Here is a 10,185-nt window from a genome sequence, read left to right on the forward strand (position 1 = left end):
TACTTGTTATGTGGAATGCTAGTTGTCTCTGTGATGCTTGCATGAAAGACCAGGATCTGGACCCTGGCAATTGTATGAAAGACCAGGATTTGGCCCCTGACAATTGTAGGAAAGACCATGATCTGGCCCCTAACAATTGTATGAAAGACAAGGATCTGGCCCCTGACAGTTGTATGATAGACTAGGATCTGGCCCCTAGCACCTGTTTGTAAAATCGGGATTTGACCCTCGGCATTGCACGAAAAGACCCTGGGGGTAGCCCATGACACTTGTATGTATGGTATGTGGTATTTTGAGGAACTCACTAAGCTTTTTGCTTACGGATTTTATGGTTATGGTTTCAGGTACTTCCGGTTCGAAACGGAAGGGCCCGATCAGATCACAGCGCATCCACCCATGTTTCCGCATCAGGATGATTTTGGGATTGTACTCTGATGACCGTTTTCTTATAAAAGTACTTTTGAATATTTAGATAAGCAGATATTAAATGTTGGCTTAAAGATTATTAATTTTTGGTTGAATTAAAAAATGAAAATTTTACCTCATAATTTTGGGTTGTTACAGACAGGTCCCTTGAATTAGATGTTTTAGGGACAGAAAATGAGGATAACGGGAATGGGTAATCGGGTTAAACGATTTGATGAAAATATATAATTAAAAGAATTTAATTATTATGCGTTTGAAAACCCTATGTGCTCACCATGCTCCCAAGCCTGACCTACTCAGTTTCTTGTATTACAGGTAGTGGCATAAGGGCACAAGTGTGATGATCAGATGATAAATTTATGGATTATAGGACAGTAGAATAATAGATGTTTGTAATGGCACGTACTATTTCCGTTTATGCTTATGTATTGTATTAACGATGACATCCCAACGTTTTTAATATAATTAAAATACATTTCTTCGGAAATGCTTTGGTAATATCTTTATCATATTTTTGGGAACAAATTCCATAATATTACTCTTCAAAAAGGATACTCTGGTTTTAAATAATCATAAACAAATCGGTCTTTTTTGTCCATGAATTTGGGGATGCCACAAAGTTTATCCTCCCAATTTGTCACACCCCCAAACCTGAACGGCGGAAACGTTCGGGGGCGGAGGACGTCATGTACAGTATCATAACAATTGAATAGTAAAGAAAGTACACACCACCATAATATAAATATTTGAAAAGTTTACATGATTGTAAGTGTTACATGTTTGAATATCAAATACAATATGGTGATCCAAAAATATGTTACTAACGCCAGCGCGTTAGTCTTCAAAAGTAGTTGCTACCTGGTTTAGCGTTTTCCTGAGAATACAAGTTATTTCAAAGAAAAAGTGTCAACAATAAAGTTGGCGAGTTCATAAGTAGTGTTTTGAGAAAATGTATTCCATTCGAAAGTTCACGTTCATTTTCCAGAAAATCCGATATTTTCTTATGAGTGTATGACATGAGTATGAATGATTGTTGTATAAATTGTATGCATTTGAACCAGGAAAATCCTATATTTTCCTAAAAGTGAATTGCAGTCTCAAATGTCCAAGACCGTAACCTGTAAGCAACAATGACATGCTCAAAAGAATGGTGTATAGTCTTATTATAAAACAAAACTATAAGAAGGTTTGTATTTGAACGTGAAAAGAACTGTATTTGTTACTTTTCCCGTGAAAATGTAATACCGTAATAATTGTCTATCCAGTGAGATTCTGGTTATAAACAGGACTTCTAGTGGTACCTTAAAAGGTATATTGAAGATGAATGCATCACGAATTCTCAATTAAGTCCCGTATTAAAATGAATATGTTTGTTTCTGAAATGATTATCCCTTTTCATAATGATAATAAAGGCATAAAAATGATTTGTATGTTCTTGTATGCATAAAGATGTCATAACGAAAGTGGTTACCCTTGATATGATGCAAACGTATAAATAGAGCTTATGATATTTATACTCATGTTTCATCCCGTGAGGGTAAAGTAGAGTAAGATGTTTTGTATGTTAAACACTTCCATTTGATAGTTAAAATAACTGCATGCAAAGTATAGCAAAATATTCCACATTTTCACTCGGGAATAACCGGGTGTTTACTTGTATTCTCCCCCGTAATGTGTTCAAAAGCATTTAAAAAGCATTTAAAAGCATAGAAATGGGGGTATGAACTCACTTGATTGAAGTGGTAGCTTGAAGAAGTTAAAACAATAATCGAGCAGAACTTCGACTGGAAAAAGCTGATTTCTCGGGAATCACAGGAATCTCGGGACTTGCGTTGCGTGCTAGGGATAATACCGGAGCTTCGGGGTGGTTTAGAGGGGCTTGCGAGGTGTTTCGAGGTGAAAGAATTGAGAGAAAAGCAAATAATTCCGGAAGGCTTCGCACCCTTTTTATAGGGCTGGCTGACTCCTCGTACGCAGGGCGTTCATGCGAGGAGCGTTGGGCGTTCCGGAGCGCAGGGCGTTCCTGGCTCGAACGCAGCGCGTTCAGTAGTGCTTTGACGTCATCGCTTACCTCAGCGTCGGACGGAGTACCCTGATGTGACCCGGAGCGACGTGGACGACCCGAGACCTAGCCTTGCGAACGCGGGGCATTCACTCGGAACGCAGGGCGTTCCTTCGGACCAGCCTCGAGTTTTGTGTCCAAAACTTGTAAAATCCGTAACTTTCTCGTACGACCTCCGTTTTCGACGTTCTTTATATCCACGCGTAGGTGGGAAAATACTCTACAACTTTCGTTTAGGCTCCGTCGGCTAGTTTTGATTTATTTTTAATATTATATTTTTAACAGTCCGGGACTGGAAAAGTCTGTTAAAAATCCATAACTTCTTAATCCGACGTCCGTTTTCGTCTGTCTTTTTACCGTTGTACAACTATTGATGAGACCTTCGATTCTTGTTTAGGTTGTGTCTGCTAAAAATCGCTCGATCTCTATTTCGAGTTTTTAGCTGTCAACCGCTATTCCGAAACTTCGAAAAATCATAACTTCCTCATACGAAGTCAGATTTGGACGTTCTTTTTATGTACATTTACGGTTTAATGATATCTACGACTTTCATTTAGATACTTAAGGCTAAAAAGTATTTTATTGAAATTTCGTGTTTTACGTTTAACAGTGTTTTGCCGGTTTTGTTGCGGATTTTTGATTGCTCATAACTTCTTTGTTATAACTCGGATTTTTGTGTCCTTTATATTTTTGAAAACCTTGATACGATATCTACCACTTACTACATTCACATTGAGATTTTTGAACATTTCATTTTTAACGTTATTCATATTATGTGACAACCCGAAATTTTCTTTTGTATGAACTCTAGAGTTAAGAACTTCAATTAAAAGTCAAATTCATTTCTGCTAATTTTTAGCTCGGTTAAAGTTCGTTTGGGTATTTTTAAATATTTATTCTTCGAGAGAATAAACGAAAGGAAGTATTTTCTAGGTTATTGGGGAACAAATAAAACAAATAACACCTTAATAAGGTGTTACGGCCAAACAAGAGGGGTGGGGCCGAAAACCCCCTTGACCGAGAACTCATGCATAAGGCATGAGTTTACTCCTTGTTTTCCTCACTTTTTACTTTCAAACTCAAGAACACCCACATTTTTCTCTCAAGTATCATAAGAGCTTCTTTCAAATCTTCCAAAAATGTAAGTGTTTCTCCTCTTGATTTGTTGTTACAACACTTCATCTAGTAGTTATACATGATTTCATCCATGAAATCTTCTCTTTTTCTTAGATCTTCAAGTGTTCTTCAAGAACACCAAGAACACACACTAGTGTTTTGGGCCGAAAACACCCTTCTTTGCTTCCATATTGTAAGTATCTACTTCCTACACTTGTTATCTAGTAACGATACTTGATTTAGAGCCTTAAAATCGTCATTTTCCAAGAACAAAAAGGGTTTTCGGTTTAGTGCATCTCCTTAAACCGAAAACCCTAAAGAAAGGTGCCTTTAAGACCTCAAAACTCACTTAATACTTCGGATAAAGCTTAGAACCCCTTTGCATGTTTGAAAGCCCTTGAAAAACACCACATGCACCGAGGATCCTAAGTTTTCGGTCTTAACCGAAAACCCTAAAAACCGAGAACCTCTTCGGACCGAGAACCTCTTCGGACCGAGAACCCTTCGGACCGAGAATACCATTAGGACCGAAGGCTCCTACGAACATACCACTTGGACCGAAAGCTCCATTTGGTGACCATACACTCCTTTTATGCAATCATTTGTGATTGTAACACTTCCATATAAGTGTTTCCTAGACTATAAGGGTGTTATCCTCCTTAATTAGTTGAATATACACTAATTGTATGCATATATGTGTCTTTATATGCTAAATAGGATCCGTGTGTGCTCAAGTCTTCACTTGACACTTAGCATCCTTTTTCCGATCTTACATTCGCATCACTCATTTCAGGTGAGTTCATACCCCTTAATCAACCTTTGAAATGGTTTTAAATGCTTTTATGGGGGGGGGGGAATAGAAATTGACCCTTAGAGAACCATAGCTCAAAGCGCGGGATTTTTTTTTTGCCTATTATAGTAAAGAAAGATATATCTAGGGGTAACCATCGTTTCTCATCAACTTTTGTTCCTCATCGTGTAGGAAAAACCATGCCTCCGAAGAAACGTAACCAACCCGCTAGCAAGACACCGACTCTTCAGATCGATGAAGCTACGTTCCAAGCCGCAGTTTCGGCAGCCGTAGCAACTGTCATGGCTCACCTGAATACTAACAACGCAAATGTGAGCAGGAGCACTATCAGGAATCCCGATCATAGCAATGGGCAGCAACAACCAGCACCAGTATGTAAAGCCACCCAAGAACTCCAACCTAATCCCCTGAGGAGAAAGTTTGGGAGCGAGAAGGGGAGTACCTCGACTCAAGGACCTTTCGAAGGGCAGCAAGTTGAGGTAGTCAATACCCTTGTCAACCCACCTGTCTCGACACCAAAAAGACCATACCTAGGAAACTTCCCCCACTGCAGCAAGTGTAACTACCATCATTTTGGAGTCTGTCGAGAACCCTTTTGTGTTAGGTGCAACATGAAGGGGCATACCGCTCGCAACTGCAGAACCCCGGTTGAGTTCATTACATCAACCACCAATGTTGGGACCAGTCCAATATGCCACCTATGTGGTGAAATTGGGCACCTCAATAGGGACTGCCCAACTGAAAGAAATGACAAGGACGCAGGAGGAGTTTAACCCTAATACCTAGGGGAACATAAAGGAACCCGATAGAATTTTGGTACGCCCCTCAACCTTTAGTAGCTAATCAAAAACTTTAAATAATCAATTCTAATTGAAATTACTCCCTCGTTAAGGCAAAAGTCGCAGCACTGTTGTAAAACTTAAAAACCCATCAGGTAAAGCTATGATGGCTTAGTATATACGTTAAGGCCATTTATAATTAGAATTGATAGACCTCGAGTGAGTGATGCAGCCTTATCTCCTGTTCCTTGTGTGGTTGTGGATTTAGGGCGGAGTCGCTCAGTCAACAGCCCTTTTAATCTTAATTATACATGGCTAGTGTATACTAGGCGGTTATAGAGAGGCCTCGTGAGAAATCTATTCACGAAAAGTACATCTTTCCCAAGTATCAGGACCCCTAGCGTTCAGAGCCAGTCATGTCGGTCCAAGTATTTGTGGTAGTAATACCATGGACGAACCCGAAACGCTAAGAACTTGTGTGCTCTGTTCAGCACATGGTCCTATCAATCTCCATTCTATATCATGTCGATGTTCGTTAATTTCGACACTACCGTCAGCCTTGGTTCGACTTGGTTCGACCATGCGAGAATTCCTAGTTCTGTGTAAAAAGAACTTTCACCTTATCCTAAGCGTCAAATAAAATTCATTTCGAACCTAATAGAAAACCTAATGCGAACCATCGGTCGTCTCTCTCATTCGACCTTCAGGAGTACCCAGGAGAAGGGTACCACGCACTGTTAACCAACCCCATTAGACATTAAAACCAGAAGCGAAAGGCACTGCAGATGTTCCGGAAGACAATAACCGCCCGAGGCCTACTCAGTAGATCCTCCAGAAAGACCACTTGCACCGCACGATCTAGTTCGTGAATCAAGAGAAAGAACTCATGGGATTAACTTACTACTACTGAGTATATGCATTAGAGTGGTATATAATTTAGGTCGATAAGATTTAAGATGTGTGCTTCCGCCCTACTCCCTGTTCCTTGTTTGGTTGTGGGTTTGGGGTGCGGGCCACACATCTGAACATCCTGTCAGTCTCAATTTTATACGACTCATATACACTGAGTAATAGTGTTTGAGCCGAGTATGAGGTCTACCTCGAACCTTAAAATGAAACCCTTCATCATATACCCATAGGGAAGGAGCTGAAGTCAAGAAAACAATTGTGGGTTGAGCTACTAAAATGACTACAAATTCGAATTTTGCTGTCATCCAGGGTCGGGCCAACATGGTAGCTGAAACCCTCAGTTAGTAAAAGTAACTCAAGTCGTAAGAGTCAAAAACATTGACTACGACCATCCATTCACGCCTAATCCCACAACTTAAGCATCTCAGTAGTGGGCCAAGAGACCTGAGGAAGCTGGACAAGTTAAACTATGAGAAGAATGGATGGGGAAATTAGAAGTTCTGAGTGACAGATTCTTATGTCCTCTAGATTTAATCTGGATATAATCTAGATAGAGAAACTCGGTAACATCGGAAGAGTAGCTGCAAGGGATGCCCGCACTACTCACGCACTTCGTTCATCCAAATACAGACGAGAAGCGTCTAGGTCAGAAAGAGTTGTGATAGTGCCTCGCCATGTGAGAAAGTTACATCGCCCGATAGACGATAGTCTACATTCACCAAAGTTAATACTAGGATGCAAAGAACCGCATGATTTCCTCCGCGACCAGGAATACTTGAGTAAAGTAGGCAACAAGTTGCGTTAAACTTTATAACCCAAGTCATAAAGAGATTGTGGACTAGACACAGTCTAGGTGTTAGCCGACGGGTTATACAAGATCACGCGCTCCCTACAAACTTGAGGAAGCAGACACAATGGAAAAACTAATGGAGCATGTCATAGAGATTACTAGACTACTAGGTGTTCCAAGGAATATTATCTCTTAAGAGATAGTAGAACCACCTCCCGAAAAAGTCAATCACTTCAAAAAATCTCTAAGGGCGAAGCTAGCCCTGATCAGAGACTGCTATCCATGAAACAGCGAACCGAGTGAGAGAATGATTCCTTCCAATTAGGGATCATACTGTAAAAACATCTATTAGACGATGATGAAAATTGGAATAATCTAAGCATCATCCGGTAAAACCTCTATCATCCTGACATTGAGATATTCCGTTAGAAACATCTCATGAGTCGAAAGTGCAGGTCCTTTCTAAACTGGGCTAAGGTAGATGCCACGCAACCAATAGATGCCAGCATATAGTCGGCACCTTCAATGATCCAGAAAACCTCCGAAAGCCAACTAGTAGGAAATACGAATCCGAAGACAACCTGAGCCTCCTAAGAACCAATCGAAAGGACTACACCTCCAGTAAGAGAAAACTTTTGGAACTTCCGAATGGAGAGCACGCCAAGTGATGATCTTACCATGGAAGTACATTATGTGCTAAGTACTGAAACGTTCTATTTTCCTAAGAACTTAGGACCATCAGAGATTCTTGATAAGAATTGGTCCAGCATCCGTCGGACCTCAACTACTTTAGGAAATCCATAAATTCCACCCAAATCTATCCACGTCTCAAACTTGAAAAAGTGCTTGTCCGACGTGACTCTTGTAATCCCACTTGACGAGATCGAAATCAATGAAAGCCTCAACTTCGTGGAAGAACCTATAGAGATCATGAACCGAGAGGTCAAGCGAACAAAGCAAAGCCAAATCCCGATAGTGAAGGTTCGCTGGAACGCCAAGCGAGGACCTGAATTCACTTGGGAGCGCGAGGGTCAGTAAAACTGAAATATCCTCATCTTTTTACTTAGTTATTCGTAATAACTTAGTTACTTGAACTCTAATTTCGGGACGAAATTCCCTCTAACGGGGGGATGATGTGACAACCCGAAATTTTCTTTTGTACGAACTCTACAGTTAAGAACTTCAATTAAAAGTCAAATTCATTTCTGCTAATTTTTAGCTCGGTTAAAGTCCGTTTGGGTATTTTTAAATATTTATTCTTCGAGAGAATAAAAGAAATGAAGTATATTATAGGATTATTGGGGAACAAATAAAACAAATAACACCTTAATAAGCTGTTATAGCCAAACAAGAGGGGTGGGGCCGAAAACCCCCTTTGACCGAGAACTCATGCATAAGGCATGAGTTTACTCCTTGTTTTCCTCACTTTCTACTTTCAAACTCAAGAACACCCACATTTTTCTCTCAAGTATCATAAGAGCTTCTTTCAAATCTTCCAAAAATGTAAGTGTTTCTCCTCTTGATTTGTTGTTACAACACTTCATCTAGTAGTTATACATGATTTCATCCATGAAATCTTCTCTTTTTCTTAGATCTTCAAGTGTTCTTCAAGAACACCAAGAACACCAAGAACACACACTAGTTTTTTGGGCCGAAAACTCCCTTCTTTGCTTCCATATTGTAAGTATCTACTTCCTACACTTGTTATCTAGTAAGGATACTTGATTTAGAGCCTTAAAATCATCATTTTCCAAGAACAAAAGGGGTTTTCGGTTTAGTGCATCTCCTTAAACCGAAAACCCTAAAGAAAGGTGCCTTTAAGACCTCAAAACTCACTTAAGACTTCGGATAAAGCTTAGAACCCCTTTGCATGTTTGAAAGCCCTTGAAAAACACCACATGCACCGAGGATCCTGAGTTTTCGGTCTTAACCGAAAACCCTAAAAACCGAGAACCTCTTCGGACCGAGAACCTCTTCGGACCGAGAACATCTTCGGATCGAGAACTCTTCGGACCGAGAATACCATTAGGACCGAAGGCTCCTAGGAACATACCACTTGGACCGAAAGCTCCATTTGGTGACCATACACTCCTTTTATGCAATCATTTGTGATTGTAACACTTCCATATAAGTGTTTCCTAGACTATAAGGGTGTTATCCTCCTTAATTAGTTGAATATACACTAATTGTATGTATATATGTGTCTTTATATGCTAAATAGGATCTGTGTGTGTGCTTAAGTCTTCACTTGACACTTAGCATCCTTTTTCCGATCTTACATTCGCATCACTCATTTCAGGTGAGTTCATACCCCTTAATCAACCTTTGAAATGATTTTAAATGCTTTTATGGGGGCGGGGGAATACAAGTTGAACTATTAAGTTATTATATCAATCACACGTGATTAATAACTGTCAATCAAATAGAGTTTTGCAGGTTAAACTGTTTTATTCAGCTAAAGGTTTTCATATTATGACAACCCGAAACTTTGTCCGTTTCCATTACGCGATTTCCGTTAATAAAATTTCGAATGCATTAACTTTTTCCGTCAAACTTCTTGGTAATGAAAATAATCTAGTTATGTATATAATTAAATTATTTACGAGTCGGAACCAAAAATCGCGCGGAAACCCAAAAATCTCGAAAAATCAAACATTCTCGGTCTAAGTGAGGTTACGACCATAAACGTGTTTACAGCCGTAAACTCGTTTACGACCGTAAACCTGTTTACGGTCACTGAAGAGTGGACCCCCCATAACACCCCTATAAATACGATGCCTCCACCTTCATTAGAACATTTCTGGCCAAAAACTCTCTCCTTCTCTCTCTAAGAATCTTAACCGTAAACACTCAAAACGCCTTCAAGCTTCGGAAAACATCAAGAAACCACGTTTTGAGTCACTTTGGAACGTCTGGAAACGCTCATCTCTTCGAAATCAGCAATCAGAACCATTTTTCTTGAGTTTACGGTCCACCTTCAAGAACCGTAAACCATGTTCTTGAGTTTACGGTCCAACCTTCAAGAACCGTAAACCCTGTTCTTGAGTTTACGGTCCAACCTTCAAAGACCGTAAACTCTGTTCTTGAGTTTATGGTCGTTAACTCGCCGAGCCTTCAGAAACCATAAACTATAGATCACGGCCGTAAACATCTTTTTGGTGGTGCTTTTGGCTGAAAACTCACCCTCTTTGATTCGATCAAGTCCCGGTAACATTCCTCAACCGAATACAAGTGTTCTTATGACACTTTATTTATCGAAATCGCTAATTTAGACACATATATGTATTTATTT

The sequence above is a fragment of the Lactuca virosa genome, chromosome 8 (genome assembly GCF_052849685.1).
Source record: "Lactuca virosa cultivar CGN04683 chromosome 8, Lactuca_virosa_CGN04683_v6, whole genome shotgun sequence".
Taxonomy (NCBI): Eukaryota; Viridiplantae; Streptophyta; class Magnoliopsida; order Asterales; family Asteraceae; genus Lactuca; species Lactuca virosa.